We start from the raw sequence: 16927 nt of genomic DNA, 5'->3' as shown, positions 1-16927 counted from the left end.
ACTCTGATCTTAATCACCCCAGCTCTGTCTGAGGATGTTCTAAGGGAATTGCAGCAGCCAAACTAACCCATTTAAGAGGGAAAAAGAATAAATTAGCCTTTCCAGTTACTTCCTACAGAGCAGACTTATGTTAAAAAATTAATAAACTAAAATATTTATCAAAGTCAGCATTCTTCAAGCATCAACTAATGAAAGAGTTAAAAATACCAAACCAACAAAGCCAAAAAAAGCACTGAGGTACTCACATTAAGTCTCATCTATATCTAATCAAAGAGGTTTGAATGAGCTTCCTTTTCAAAAACAAAACAGATGACGTAATTAATTTCCTCCTGAACCCTGAGGTTGTCGAAGAAGAGGTGCAGAGCAGAATTGTAATCTCTCTTGCAAACCAGAGCTGACCTGGATTCAAGTCAAGAATTTTAAGAATGAACAAAATAGGGGGAAAAAAGAATTACAAGAGATGTACATGCTACGCCCTATGAATAACACATATTTGTATCAGTACCAAAGTGTAACTGGTATCAGATGCACATTCTACACCCCAAAACTGAGTCAAGATGGGCGCAGAATTGTAATCTCTCTTGCAAACCAGAGCTGACCTGGATTCAAGTCAAGAATTTTAAGAATGAACAAAATAGGGGGAAAAAAGAATTACAAGAGATGTACATGCTACGCCCTATGAATAACACATATTTGTATCAGTACCAAAGTGTAACTGGTATCAGATGCACATTCTACACCCCAAAACTGAGTCAAGATGGGCAGAACTGACCAAAAACTACACTGTGTCCAGGTCTACACCTACCACAGGTACTTTCTTTGGTAGAAAAATACTTAGCAGTTCAGCTGCTAATGTCCTTAAATTCTAGATTTCCTGATTTTTAACATTAAACCTGTGAAGTCATGTATGTCCCATTTTCCTGAACATTTTGAGGACTAAAGAGGTTAGTAAGCACACACATTTTCATTTGAGCTGCCACACTGTATAGCTGAAAGCTTACATATCTGCAGAGATTCACTGTAAAGCTTAAATGTAAATAAACTCATTAATATTACAAGTGTGTGCATAGACACACACAGAGGATCATTGGCTTGTAAACAGCACAGAAATAACAGCCTGGAGGAAGTACTTGGGGGGGAAAAAACCCAAAACCAAGATCATCACCCCACAAATTTTCATTTCTTTGTCTTTTCAATACCTTATAAAGCAAACCCACATCTCATCCTGGAGATTTGTTCACAGCAACATCACACCCCTTGGAAAGTTTTCCAGTCATAGCCATATTAATTCCAGCTCCAGCAGGCTTTTCCTTTTACAGCTAAAGTGACATGTATTTTTTTCCACTAACACTAGTCAACAGATTGCACTTGGGGTTCTAAAAGTTGCTGTTTGTTCCAGATGCAGCTCTAAAAAGTTTCAAGCTTTCTTTTGGCTCAAAGTCTTGGGCAAATGTAGAGAGGCACATAGAAACAAGGCCAGCCAAGAAATCTAGGGCAGCTCTGCTCTACTCCTGCCTTTCCAAAAACCAGGCAGGATGCTCTGTGCTCCTCCAGCATGGAAAACACCCCAGGGCTGCAGTGGGTCTCCTGCCCCGCTGTCCCTTCCAGGACCCAACTCACCCCCCAATGGGCAGCAACCTGCTGAGCTTCTGCTGAGGGGAAAAACTATGGCAGACCTTAATTTGCACCTGCCTGGAACATTTCTTTGGAAGTGCTGAAGACTTAAGTGTCCTGCAAACACCATAATACGGCGTGAGCCGCTTGCAGCCTAATTTTCAAGTTACGTGCTGAGAGACAGCAATGAGAACACCACGCAAGAGCAGGAAATAAGAGGGAAAGAAGTTTATAAAAGCTGTCAGAACAAACTGGAAAGACACAATCACCACCTTACCAGATGTGTGCTCTGGCACCCTTAGCCACTATGCTCTCAGCTGAAGAAAAACATACAAAAACTCAAAGAACAGTAAAATCAAGTCCCATAACAAACAACAGAGGCACCAGCACAAATCAGGGAAGGTATTTACCCCTGTCACACATCAGCCTTCCAGAGCACTTCAAAAGGACAACTCTCCAGCTCATCCCAAGGAAAAAGGACAAACCACCACGGCAGTCTCAGTACAAAAGTCCAACTTACCAATACAAGTAATAGGCTAAGGCCAGGATAATGAGCGTAGCGCAGACTCCAGCTAACAAGCATATACCCGACTGGTTTACCAACATCTTCCCAACTCGATATTGATTAATAAAACCCAAAAAAAGAGGAGGAGGAGAAATGGAACGGCAAAAACGGACGATGCGAGTCTTGGCTAGGAAAGCAAATCAGTCTTCACATGGAGGAGGGATTATGGTGACAAAAGCACATCGAGGTAAATCTGGAAGCACTTCAGCTACTAAAACTGCCTGCTCAGTGGTAAGAAAAAAAGCTCGGTGTCCTCTCCGTTCCGTGGCTTTGTAGAACGCTGCACGAGAAAAGCCCCTCTCACCTCAAGAACGAAGGTATGAAGGGGGAAAAAGTGGACTAATATTTAAAATAGGTAATGCGTCTCAATAAATATCACAGTCAGGTGGTGTTGCTGACAAACCAAGCTTTTGCTCTAATCCAGTAAGCCTCTTACAGCAAATTACCAGGCTACAATCGACTGGATTCGCTCGCGTGGTGATGTACGTGTGCTCAGCACTGCTGCTTGACACTTCCTTTTTTTTTTTTTTTTAAGAGCTGACAAAAGATTTTAACAAAATCTAGATTTTTGCAGAAAGGAATCACCCAGCCCACCAAAGCCTGTCTCTTCTCCATGAAGGGTGAACATAAGGCTTGAGAGAAGATCACAGCAGAGCAAGGGTTTGGGTCTGCACCCAGAGTGCTGTCCTGGCAGGGCAGCAGGACCTCTCAGCACGATGAAGGGACATCTTTGAACAGCTCAGAGTAAAGAAAAGGACCCTGCAGCCAGCTGAGGGGGACTTGGGACTCCAATGCCCTTACCCTTTCTCTTGCAGGTCTTGGTGGAGAGCTCTACCCAACTGAAGACAATGGTATTTTCCCTCTCTTCTCCCTGCTTCAAAATCAGGACTTTTGGAAGGTCTGAAGCAAACACACTCCAAGCAGCTTGGTTAACAGAAAGGAGCTCTCAGAGCCTAGAGAGGGAAGAAAGGAGTTCTCCCCTCGGCAGGCAGCGGGAACATGCTGCTGCTGGTGTGATTAAGGCTCAGGGCCCATCCGGCTGTTCTGCACCATAATCTGACAGTCCAGATAAAGAGACTCGAGGCCACATCCGCACAGGGACACAACAGTCAGATCAAAGAGTGTGATTCCTATTCCCCTGTCACTCCATCAGCACAGCCTTCCACGCAGAGAGTTTGCTCTGGGATAACTGATCCTCACCTGAGCAGAGTTAGGCCTCTAAATAAACAAAATCCAAACAAAATCTAGCTTAAATACCAAAGAATAATTGAATTGCTAGTCATAGCGCCCTGACACTCCCATTTTCTGACCAAACTTTAGCAGCAGCACTACAGAAAGCTAAGTCATGCTGTTAGTTCCTCTTAAATCCCTGACTGCCCTGGAATTGGAATCACAGAGATTTTAAGAGATGTCAATAAAATTGAAAGAGAATACAAAATACACTTAGGATGCAACAAATAGAAAGTGTTTACAATCAAAAAAACAGACAATACTTGGAACTGTTTGGCCAGAAAGGAATAAACATGAGGCCATGAATGTAAAAATCATGCCAAACAGAAGATTTTATCCAGTTCAGCAGAGCTGGGTGGAAGAACAATATAAAAAAGCTGCCTCTGAGTTTAAAAGCACACAAAATAAATACAACATACTCCAGAAAGCTCTTCAACCAGGGCAGAAGCATCACAGCACTCATGAAATAAAGGAAAACTTTGGGTGCTTTCTATGGCAACAAGTCAATAGGTTCCCCTGCTCTCTTATATCCTGCACAAAGTCCAGGTCTCTTGTAAAACCTTTTTCCACCTCACCCATAACTCAATGACATTTCTCAAGTGCCTACACAGATAAAAGTCTTACCACTATCTACATCTTTGTAAGCGAAGGAGATAGCTTGCAACTAAATTCCTTGCTTAGGAATAATCAGTTTCTGTGGGCTCCAAAGGAATTTTTACTGATTGAGTTTCCCAATCTCATTTTGAGACTGCTCACACTGTTTCTGATCTCAGCTGCAGAAATAAGATTATTTTAAATTACATTAAAATAAACCCCAAAGCCCAAGAGACAAGTGCACATGCAGTTCAAAGATGACAGGAGGGTTTCAGGCATGCAGAGTCAGTGAACTGGCACTTGCAATGTTTTGGTAGGTGAAGCTCAATCACCAGTTTCCAGCACTGTTGATCAATACTTTTCCAATGCACAACATTCATTTCAGAAAATGCACATAATGGATTATGACTGGGCACAGGATACTCTCAGGATTTTGTGAATGAACACAAAAACCAAAGTAGCAACTATCAAAAGGCCTCACTTTGGAAAAAAAATTTAATTAGGATAGTGCAATAATTGCCCATATTTGGAGCAAGGCTTACTTAGAATTTCTATTAAAAAAGCAACTCTAAAATTACAGTGCTGGTATTCAAACAGTGATTCTCTAATACCAGCCCTTACATAACAAACAGAAAAGGAGTTATCTAACAGAAGCTCTATTAGTACAAAATTATTTGAGTAATAGGCCTCTTGCAATGTATAAAATAGATCAATGTTATGTAATTACACAATGTTGCCAATCTTAACCTCTGATGATTAAGAAAACAGTAGTGTCTACTCATCTCTAAGACTACACAAAATGCTCCTCTTCACTCCAAGTGGTTGAATTTTCAAGACAAATGGGAATTCATCCTTTGTATTCAGATAAAAATAAACTACAAAAGAAAATTCAGGAGTGCAAGTGCATCTATGCACAAAGCTGTAAAAACCAGGGACCCAGCTCCTAGACAGGTGGTGTGAATCTGGAAAATGCCTTGTGACACAGGTGTCTTACTTGTTAAAACAGGGATGCAAAATAAAGGATAAACAAAAAAGTCTCACCTGCAATCATCTGAGATAAGAGTTCTGAGAAGAAATATATGCTTTGCTTTCTGGATGGAAATTTATGCCAGTAAAAAAATAAATAAAAAATCAAGCCTCAAACATGAGAGAGAGAGCAAGCCAGCCAGGAGACATCTGTCTACATGCAAATGTGCTGTGGCTGAACATAGAGAAGCTTCTGACTGCTGCTGCACAAAGTCTCAGCAAACCCTGTGTACATGCCTACGAGCCCCTACCCCAGTTCAAAGCTTTTCTTTGAAGTACTGAATACTAATTGGGAAAAAACTGAAAGTCTGTCTTTCAAAAAGTGCTGAACTGCTTGAAATTTCAGGTATAAAACACTACCTTCTGCAAAAGAGAAGCAATAGGATTTGCTCTATGATTGTATCCACAGTAACACAATCTCCAATGCATGGGAAGGGGCAGGAGCAGGCAGGCTCCTGGGCCTGGGTGGTGGCAAACCCTCCATCTCCTGAGTCAATGCATCTGGTAGCAAATCCAGCATCTCCTGAGGGCAGACTCAGAGACAGCCCCAAGGCTCTGCACATTGGCTTCACTCACTCACACCTTGTCCTTCTGCACTTGCTACCACAATCTGTACTGCCAGGATGGGAAAGCTGAAATACAATTATTTATTATTGTCATGATTAGTAAATAAGTAAAAGAATAACACAGTAAAGTGAAGATTTCAGATGACACCACGTGCTGTAAGAATCGCAGCTGCAAAACTGAGGAGAGACAGAAGGAAAGTTTTCCCCTGACAGTGCTGTGCTGGGCTAAACCTAGAAAATCCCCAGAAGAGCATTTGCACCATTTCACCCTACAAATGTACCTCCAAACTGCAAACTGCTCACAGCTTACCAGCAACAGAGGAAGGCACCTCGAAAACATAGCTGGGAAGCAGAATATACACCACTTATTTTTAATTTTACAGTCACCACTCTTCTTGAGGGATCTGATGCAAGTGAGGAAGACCAACCAGTACCAGGCTGACATTTGTCACATGGACAGAGATACCTTGTCTATACATTTCTGTAAAGGAATCTATGCTTCCACCAGCAAATTTTCCAGGGTTTGACCCAGGAGAGAGGCAGAGGCTATGTGGAGAGGGAGTGAAGACAGTCACCATCCTGAAATATCTGGGTTTGGAAGATCTCTATTACAGAGCAGACAGAAATAAAAGTACTAAACCAGAAGTGGTAGGTGTTCTGCTGAGTGACTGTCACTGAGGAAGCTTTAGATAAAACCCCACTGTTTTGCAGTCAGGAAGAAATAATAGGTGAAAAATGTGACTTTGGAAACTAACAGGTACACAACATAGACATTTCCTTAGTTAATTCACATGAGCTGAACTGACAGCTTGAATTGCACTGGGTGGAGAGCGTGATCCTGCAGAGGAGGAGGATGTTCAGTGCAGTCATACTGCTCATAAGGTGCTGTGCACTCTGCTACTCACAGCCCAAAGGGGAAGAAAGCAAGAAAATGAGAGGTATACATCCAGACAGGAATCCACATCATCCCTTTCCTCCTTGTATGAGTCCAATTTTTATTCTCTTTGCTGCCACCACAGTTGCCACCAGCAGCATGTTCCCTCCTGAATACAATGCCTATTCTTCTTTTGAATGATTTCACTGACAAATATTTCACAAGGCTGTTATCAGCCTGAATCAATAATTACCCCTGTGGTCAGGTATCTTTTTGCATATATACAAAAGCAGGTATCTTTTTAGAAAGATAGAGCAGACTTATCAAGCAGATCGTTAGCAAAAACAAATATGTACTGGACTAAATTTTTGTCATGTGTTTTCTGACAAGATCACATCAGCCCCTTCTGGTTTGAATGCTAATACTGACAGCAGCCATAGACCACAAACTTTTCAGTGTACCCCATCTGCCCTGAACAACAGGAAAAAAAGAAACCCCTTCAACTCCCCAACCAAACCACCACAAAAAGAAAAAAACCCTTCTCCTATGCAGATTTGAAGACAACATTTTGAACACAAAGCTGAACTACGTGCACATCAACGTGCACTTTTGCACATGGTGAAATCTTTATAAATAACTACCAGAACACTTCAAAAATAAAGTATCCTACCCATCTGAAAAAATTAGCTTATAAATGGGAAGGCTGTATGTTGCTGAAGCTCAGGCTGCTGTTGGCCATTCAGACGAGGAAACTAAATGGCAGCCACACTTCAAACAGCCCAACTATCTTAAAATCTTTTTCAGAGAAAGACCTGAAGGGAAACATCTGCCTTTTCATAAGGTCTTCCATCTCCTGGTGGCTTGGCATCCTATTGCTAAATAGGCCTCTAGTAGTATATCTAGTTAATACAACCCATTCTGGATTCTGCAGAGCAGGAGATCTCCCCTATGGTAGCACACAGACTCTGAAAGATGCTGCCAACAAAACTCACAACTCCAGGACTGGTCAGCGTTGCTGCAATTCAGTTTCATTTGTTCAGCTCCTTCTGAGCAGTGGCCTTTTAACTCAATGTTTGAGAGGGAGGTGACCTAAATATCCTTTTACTGAGGGCTGCAGGGATCCTGGAAATGACTAGCCCACTGGAAATGCATGTCTGCCTTGCACCAGCAACATTCAGACAGCTCCTCTGCTGCTCCACAACTGATCCCAAAAGCATGGGAGTCTTCACAGATGCTCTCTGCCCTTTTTATCATCATCTCATGTAAACTGGTTCTGACAGATTCAGACAAAAGGACATGAAAAAATTCTGACACTGAGTACTTTTTCAGTCCTACAAGTGCCATAAATACTGATGCTCATCTGACCACAAGAGACTTCTCAGAGATCATAACCCAAGCCAGGTGGGCAGCTGCCATCATGGAGATTTCTCCATCTCTCTGTGTTCCACTGTATCACTTCCACTTCTGTCAGAGACACACAAGATCATAGGAGCAGAGGTTCTTTTCTGCTACCTGGCACAGTTAGGAAACACTGAAAGAAATGCAAAATGTGAAATTACTGGTATAAAAGTGAGCACCCATTTCTCTCAGAGCTTGCAGCATTTCAGAGCAGTATGACTGCCAAGTCAAAAATTGCTCCCCATCATTTGAAAAATCAGAAGCTAATTAAGTAAAAAGAGGTGTTCATTGTACCAAAGCCTCATACTCAAAATTCTGGATGTCACCACTGCTAGCTTGGCACTGCTCTTCAGAAGCTCCTCAGTCAGGCAGAGTAGTGGTTTGAGAAGCAGCATTTATGCTCTTATGATTCATTTTTATCTGCCAGAATAACCCTTAGCTCGTCTGCAATTATATGCCAAAAAATCAGATATTCAAGGATATTAAAAACTGCCTGCAGTTCAATGCAATGTGTTAATATAGGACACATTTATAGACAATGAGTCTAGCAAACCAGGCTAGCTCCATTTACAATAAACAAACAAGCAGCCTGCTCTAATTACCAGAACTAATCTAAAACAATCAATATTTCTCCAATCAAGACATATAATATGAACCTTTATGCTATTTATTCAGCAATGTATAATTATTTCTTTATTCTGCAGACTCTGCTGCTCACTTTTAAGCCCATTAAACATGAACTACTTCTTTTTATTCATTCTATTTAAATTCCTTTTTACTATAACAAACCAGATTTTGAAATAACTGGAATAATTGAAACTTCACTGCATTAATAAGAAGTACCTTCCTGTAAGTAAGTTCATTTATTCCAGGCAACTGGGAGCTCATCCCATGCCTGGTCTGACTGATTGCTCACAAGTCTTTGCTCCCAGGCCCTACTAGAGGCTCACTCTTAACTCATGCTTGAGGTCAGCATATCCTCAAGGTTTGCTTGTATAACTGTTTTTACAGTTATTACTCATCCCAGATCTGCACCAACAAGATATATCTTAAGCTAAACTGTTGAGTTTGGTTTTTTGCTGGGGTATTTTTTTGGCAGTTATTGGTTTGGGGTTTTTTTTCCAGTCTTGGTTTAGAATTTTTGAGCAAATAGATAATTTCAGTAGACATTAGGCAACAGTTAACCCAGTTAATCTGGTAAAGCTGAGAAATTGTTAGCAGTGGGCACAGAGGGACCAACAGCCTTAAGAGAGCAGCACCTGCAGCTGAGCTGCAAGTCTATGTTACCAAATGCTCCAGCACTGCACTGGCCCAAACTCATACAGAGTGAAGATATTTCCCTGTCAGGTCACACAGGACAGTAACAAATGGCATTGCTACACCTTCACTACAGGCAAAAGAACTGCACGAGGAGATTCTTAGGTCTTTTGCTCCCACCTTGCAATAGAGATCTAAAGTATCCAAATGATTTCTTACTGAACCCGGCGAAAGCTCATAAAGCCATGGCAAGGAATATCTGCAAAACAAGCCACCACAGCCAGATCCTGCAGTGCCACAACAGCTGCATCAACAACTCACACTGCACTGAGTGTCCTCTCTGTCCTTTTCCTTACATTGCAGCAGGAGTGAGGCTTGTTCTGGTTTTAGAGGGCTGTCTATGTATTTGGTTGTGCAACTCCAACTTCTCAGCCTCAGGCTGAGCCACTCTCCTGTATCAGACCACCTGTGCCATTAAACCTGAGCACCAAAACCACGGTGGAAAGGGAGACTCTCTTCAGGGGGAGACATAGGCACAGAGATTGGGCAAATGAACCTTTGATACAAAACTGGCCTTGCTGCTAGGGCATAATAATATTGTCCTGAAACACATGCTGTGACAGTATTCCTATTCCCATCTGTACTTTCTGCTGCTTTGCAAAGTACTGCCAAAGGTCCTGAATGTGTGGCCTCCACAGCTTAAACATGTGAAAACAATTGCTTCCATGGCAACATTGTCATTTTTCAAAACAATTATAAAAGAGCAAATGCTGTTATAACTTCTTATAAAGCACTTTTAGTTTTGATTGCTTTTGCTTCTCAAAATAAACACCCCTAGAAGATCAAGGTCCTTGATTTCTACCAGCTGATCCCCAGTTAGAAGTGGTCACAGTGCCAGCCCAGAGCAGTGACCACCCTGTCAGGGCTGAACAGTGCTGAGTCCTAGGCATAAACACAGCCAGAGCAAATGCTGTTATAACTTCTTATAAAGCACTTTTAGTTTTGATTGCTTTTGCTTCTCAAAATAAACACCCCTAGAAGATCAAGGTCCTTGATTTCTACCAGCTGATCCCCAGTTAGAAGTGGTCACAGTGCCAGCCCAGAGCAGTGACCACCCTGTCAGGGCTGAACAGTGCTGAGTCCTAGGCATAAACACAGCCAGCACAGTCCAGCTGCTCTTTGTCCTAAGCTTTCTACAGAGTAAAGCTTAGTGGAGTGCAGCTTTGAAGATGGGGAGGACTGAGTGCTTCCAAAACCACTGCTGTGATGCTCACTTCTTCTAAACAAAGTTCCAACAAGGAGAGCTGATCTTTTGGTGCCCACCTCTTCCACGTGGGCTCAGTAGTTAGAGGAGGCATACTGAAGTGAAGGACATGGAAACAATATTTGCCCCATCCCAAAAGAGTTCAGAGCAACACTTTCCACCTTGTGGAACAGTTTTCCCATTGCTGCAACACACCTAACATGCCCAGACCTTGAGTGTTTCTAGACTACTAACGAAGACTAGTCCTTGGTTGTTTTCACAGTGTTCAACTCAGTGCCCTATCAAAAACAGATAGGAGAGAACATCACTTTTGCATGTTGTGCTAAATTGACTCGTAGCTTAAAAATCAGATCACACCAGACCAACAGCAGGGATTGTATCTCTGATAAAAGCTTTCCAGACCATCACTCTGCCAGTGAAGAGGCCTCTGTCTTAAGGGCTTTGAAACACCCTGTTACCACAGCCTCCACATTGGTAAATTAATTATGAAAGCAGAGAATGTAACTGGCTTTCTGATGTGGTTCACATTTTTCTTTGCTTGAACTATAGAAACAGTAAAGAATTTCTTCCTAATATTTCATCTAAACCTGCTCTCAGTATGAAGCCATTCCCCCTTGTCCTGTCACTCCAGGCTCTTGGAAGAAGTTCCTCTTTCCTTGTTGGCTCCCCTTCAGGTACTGGAAGGCTGCAATTAGGTCACCCCAAAGCCTTCCCTTCTAGGCTGAACAAACCCAATTCTCTCAGCCTTTCCTCATAGGAGGGCTCCTCCATCCCTCTAATCATCTTGATGGCTCTCCTCAGGAAAATCAGGAAGGTGAAGGCTGAAGGACAGAACACCTGCAGCTTCCTGCACGGCCACCAACTCCATCTGGAATGTTTTGTTTCCAGATTATTCCTCCTTTCATGTTCTAACGACCCCAGATAAGACACCCAGGCACACACTACACAAGGGGCACAGGCATCAGGCCTGGCAGCCTGCAGGGCTGGGTATGAGAAGTTCAGGTTCTCTCTTCTCCAAACAGAAGAAGAGCTGGAAAGTTCAAGAGCTGTCACAATTCAAAATCCTGCCCTCAAGCATATTTTAGCTTCTCACTAACACACTGATGGTCTTTTCAAGCCTTACCCACAAAGGAAAGGAAAAACTGCAGCTATGTAATTTGAAAAATATCCTAACAAAACAGCAAACACATAAAACCAGGCTTTCATGTATTTCTGGGGCACTGCTCTTACAAGAGTGCCAATGAGCCCTGGCAAAAACATTTTACACAACCCATTTTGAAAGCAGCTGGTCACCATGACACTGCAACAAGGCTACTTTAATGAACCAACCTACCAAACCTCCACACACCAAAGCTGCAGGCATTACCTGATTCAGCTGCAGTAACTAATTTTGACCCAAGAATATTAGGGGCTCACACAAAGTGGCTATTTGCCCACCTAGTGATCTGGAATCAATGTTTTAACTTCCCACATAGCAGGAAAAAGTAATTTTTTAAAGGGATGTCACTTCGCACAGGGTCAAAATACATGCCCTGAACACAGACTGTGGCTGCCCTATGAATCTGAGCTTTGAGAAATCTCTCATAGAAACCAAAGTTTCTTGGGGGGCTGCTTGTCCTACAATAGACCTTGAAAGGTTATAGAATACTAAGGCAACAATCTGTCTTTGCAAAATCACCAAGATTAATATCATTTTCCTATACAAAAAGCTAATAGCCCATGAAGGAGCAGGGTATCAAAGATCATTATTAAAATGTCAAGATCTGACACGAACAACTCTGGGGTTTTAGTTCCTGTCCTGAAAAATGACTGTCCTATTGCTGTGTCAGTGGGGTCTCAGCAGCTTTCCACTTTTCCTGTCACCATTTGAATTAGAGACTATGAAAAAAGGCAAAAAGTAGAAAGTTTGCTGATATACTTAACATTTTCATACGCAATTACTGGACAAAATTTAAAGATGTCTGGATTAAAGGCAGCCTAAGATGACCCCAGAGACAGCATTCACAAGACTTCTATAAGCTCCATAAAGGAGGTCCTGAAAGAGCTGTAAGGCCACAGTCCCTTTCTACATTAAAGGGGGTAGGAGAGAGTTAAGCATTTCTAGATTCCTCTGGAGGTTTACGTGTGGTTAAGTCCCTGCTGCAATGATTACCAACAGACAGAGCACACATGAGACAGCAGAAGCAACAAGCTGAAGAGCTGATTCCATCCCTAAATTAAAACTCTCCGAGTGGGAGACTTCTGACGCCTCTCCCAGCAATTCATACAGCTCTATGAAAAGAACATGATTTGCACCCCATTTTTTTTCCCCCCCTAAAAACATATTGCCACAGACAAAATGCAAATACAGAAACGTGGGGGAAGATTTCTTTCTTACCACCACCACCGGGGACCACTTCTGGCACCTGGCAACACTCAGAGCAACAGGAGAATCCCCATCTCCTCCCTCCAGGGAAGTACCACTGTTTATGTTTCAAGAGATTTGCTTTCTCATTTGCCTATAAGCAAAAAAGACATTCTTCAATGAATGAAGGCAAAAATATTTTTGTTTAGAAGCAAAATACAATGCAAACAACATGCAGCTGCCAACCCGGGGAGCGAATTCTTTAACTCAAACATTTCTTACTTAAATTACATGTCTCTTTTCTCTGAGGAAAAACCTATTTGATCCTTCTTCCCGTGTATACGACTACACTCAGCTCCACAGGTACCAACCACTATTGCTTTCAGAGGGTCTGACTGGCACATATCTGTGAAATTAAAAAACAAGTGTTCTTAACTCATATTTAGTAGACAAATTGCAGCTTCTATTCAGAACGAAGCAAGGGGTTGCATACACAAGAACTAGCCTACTTTTCCTAGCTTTACTGATCAGCATAACAAAAGGTATTTCTTTTACCTACAAACCCTGTCTTGAGAGAAGTTACTGAAAATGAAGCAGAAGCAATTATCTACTCTCAAAACGCACACTTAATCCCTATATTTTATTAAGAGTGGTTTTTATGATCCTGAAGCAATTAAGCTAATCATTATTTAATTTTAGATTACTGAACTGGAGATTTACTTCAGACACAAGCTCACTTTCCACATAATTTAGTCTCAGTAATTAGAGATGTACTTTACCCAGAGGTGGCTCGTTTAAAGTGTGTTATCTAATTTCACCAGCCTTATGCCATGAAAGTTTTGTGCAGAAATCTACAAATCAAACTTCAAATCTACAAACCAAACTTCAAAAAAGAGAAAATTCCCAAAGAAACACAGATTTACCAGACTGCAAGCCTGGTTTTCTTTAAAAACCTGAACAAAAAATATTCTTCAAACATCTGCTCAACAAGGTAATGTATCCCAAAAGCTATCATGAAGGATTTCTAAACCCCATCATTCCATTAGGACACGCAGTGCTCCTCTCACATGCAGCACTTCATTTATAACTCATCTTAACCAGGTTGTAAGGTCTGCAGGAAAACACAAGTGCCTTATTAGGATGCACAGCTGGTACCTGCCACAGGCTGTAACCAGTACTGAAATATTCAGGCACTAAAAGAGTTCTGTGATGGTGTTACCAGAAGAACAGAAATAAGGACCAAGCACGGAGGTTCCTACTGTATATACTGGCCCAGGAAAACTGCTCAATTTCAACCCACTTCAGACAAATTTGTACAAACATGTTGCTGAAACCAAACCATACTAGGAAATGCCAGTTAGCCCTGGTAGCTCCTACCCACCTAGCTCAGCTTTAGGTCTGTAGGCAGCTAATGGCACCACTGGCTACCAGTCCATTTGGGCTGGCACATTGCCCAGGGCCAGTTTTATGTCAAGACACGTATGCTGGTTTTTGGAACAAAGGGAATCATCTTCCACTGCTGCCATCAGAGAGAAGGAAAAGAGATGACCAGGCAAGAATCTGAAAAACATACAATACTTTTTGCAACTTTTTGCCTTCAAAATAGTCCAAACAAACCCAACACATGCAATTGCTCAACACTCATTTAAAAGTCAATGATATTTATGCCTCTATAAATGCAGACGATGCAGATTCATTTCAAGACTTTAGTGCCAGGACTTTAATGAACCAGTTTGAGTTGCCACATATAAGATAGGCTGCAGAACACATCAACAGCACATAAGAGTTCAGCAAAGACTGACCAAGAAGAATTGGGACATGAAGCAACAAAGGGATGAGGACACAACAGGTTTGCTGCAGGGACTTTACTCAAAATAAATATAACTCTCAGCTATCTGTATATTCAGACATTATTTAATACTTTGCCACGTGGTATCACATTAAACATGTAAGCTTGGAGATTGGTAGAGGAACTGTGACAGAAATAAAGATCCTGCCCAAAAGAGATGGCGACAGACAGCACGAGAAGAAAAAGCTGCAGACAGGTTGGAGGTTACTTATGAAAACACAAAACCCGACAGTCTTCTGGTTCATTATTAATTGATTAATGGTTTGCATACAACAAAGTCATGATGGCAGCTGATAACAAAGCTGGAAAGCCATTTGAACATAAAGGTGTATTGAGTTGTTAATACAACAGGCACCATGGTGGTAAAGGCTGGAGCCACAGGAGTGGGATGAAGGTACTGATACAAATCACACATATAGAATAAGCTAGTCCCAGCCAGACACTGGAGGGTGATGAGTGCCTGGAGCAGAAGGGCCTGGATGTGCTAGCCCATCCTAGCACCAAATGGCTGTGAGTCACTGCTGAGATGCAGCTGTGAAAAATGCACACGTAATCCTGGGAAACATATCCAGAGAAATGTTTCCAATGGAGAGAAGAAGTACAGGGAAGTACATAAGAGGCACTGCTAAAATCCTATCTGGAACACTGCATCAGAGAGGCTGCCCAATTCAAAAAGGAGGCACTAGAGATGTGGGAGCCTGAAGGAGGATTTCCAGCACTGATATCACGCACGGAGACCAGCGCACAGAGCAGAGAGAGGGATGCAGGGGCATTTACAGGGAATGGAAGTGCTCCTTGCAAGACAGTAAAGATAACCATTAGGAAGGGAAAGAAACCACTTTGGACAAAAAAGGTTGCTCATACCAGAGCAAAGCAGTATTGACTGGCCAGGAGTAAGTTCAGGCTGGAACCTTCCAGAACACCAAAGCTCTGAGAGAAGTTTTTGGTGACAATAAACCTACATGCTTAAGGAGGTCCTTATTATAAGAACATACTGACACATTATCTGCTTTCTTTACCTCCAACCATTTTTTGTAGCTGTCTCATCTAAACATTCATCAAAGGGTCTATAAAACTATCATCAAAAATATCTGGTTCAGTTCTCAGTGCTGGTGGGGGAAGGTGGCACTGTGAGTTATGGGGCTGGGGGGAAGATGAGTTATAAGGTAAAGTCTAGACAGTCACCATAATATTCCTAAAAGGCAAACAAATATTTCTTAATTTAAAACAATAACTTGAGCCATTTTGTTTACATTATAATCCTTACACCAACTCTGGCAATAAAATGTGTGCACTAAAAAAGCTGAGCAAGTCACAAACACTATCTCATCCTAATTGTTTCCAATATCCCACAAGAAAGAGATCTCTAAAACCAATGCAACAGAGCATGCCACACTTGAACAAACTGTATCATACAAGCAAGGCTGCTCCTTGGAACAAGCACTTTCTCTGGTCTTGAAGTGCTTCTTGAACACTGCCTCCATGGCCTATCAAAGGGTTCTTTGCCTTTTCACTGCCTGTGTGTAGCATCTCTCATGCGGACATTTTATTAAAGCTGATAAAACTGAGGTCAAAATCCCCAGAATGCAAGAGTGTAACTGGTAGGAAAATAATTTCTGGTTCAATATTGAAGCACAGCAGTGTTATGCAAGAGAACAGGACCTGAAAGCAAGTTTTGGTCTGATACTGTTTATTGTACTGGTGCCTGTGTAAGAGGTCCTTGAGCCCTAAGGAATGAGAAGCTCTTTCCACTTAGGATCCTCACAGTGTGTGTGTATATATATAGTATACATATAGTGTACATATACATATAAATATCGACACAGCAAGTTGTATCAAATTGCTTTTCTGATGTCTTTGAAGATGGAACAGATTTAGGCAGTACATTGAGGGTAAGAGTCACATTTAACTACACACATTTTTTTCCATTTCAAAAAAGTCCCCCAATTAAATATAAATGTGTACTCACTCAAACATGCAGTTTCTCTTGCATAGAGCTTTCCATGGAATTCAATATAACCTCTAAACCCATGTTTCCATTAGCTACTTTGATACCACAGCTTTGAAAAATATTCTCAATGCTCCAACACTTAAGACATACAAGACTCAAAAGTGGACACACACCACTCTGTCTTCACCATCATCTCGCAAGGAGAACATTTCATTCCTTTTTATCTCCCCCACCCATTCTTTCCTTTTTCTTTTTCTTAAATAATTTATTAAAACTACTGAAAGCATTTCCTGATCAGCCTTAATCCTCACCATAGGAAGTATCAGTAACTTTGAATCTTCTGACCCACAGCTTGGTCCACTCTCTAAAGATCACCTTCCATATAATATCCTGGT

General features: G+C 41.7%; 1 protein-coding gene across 1 annotated transcript in view; it reads right to left on the bottom strand.

Annotated features, from left to right (window-relative positions):
• AGPAT3 (1-acylglycerol-3-phosphate O-acyltransferase 3) overlaps positions 1 to 12889 on the bottom strand; it is a 39872-nt gene extending 26983 nt beyond the window's left edge. Inside the window, exon 1 of the mRNA XM_009073632.1 lies at positions 12766 to 12889. The gene's annotated coding sequence lies outside the window, so the exon portion shown is untranslated. The remainder of the gene's footprint in view (positions 1 to 12765) is intronic.
• Positions 12890 to 16927: the final 4038 nt, after the last annotated feature.

The sequence above is a fragment of the Acanthisitta chloris genome, unplaced genomic scaffold (assembly GCF_000695815.1).
Source record: "Acanthisitta chloris isolate BGI_N310 unplaced genomic scaffold, ASM69581v1 scaffold27904, whole genome shotgun sequence".
Classification (NCBI taxonomy): Eukaryota; Metazoa; Chordata; class Aves; order Passeriformes; family Acanthisittidae; genus Acanthisitta; species Acanthisitta chloris.
This window is presented reverse-complemented; position numbering and strand designations above follow the sequence as displayed.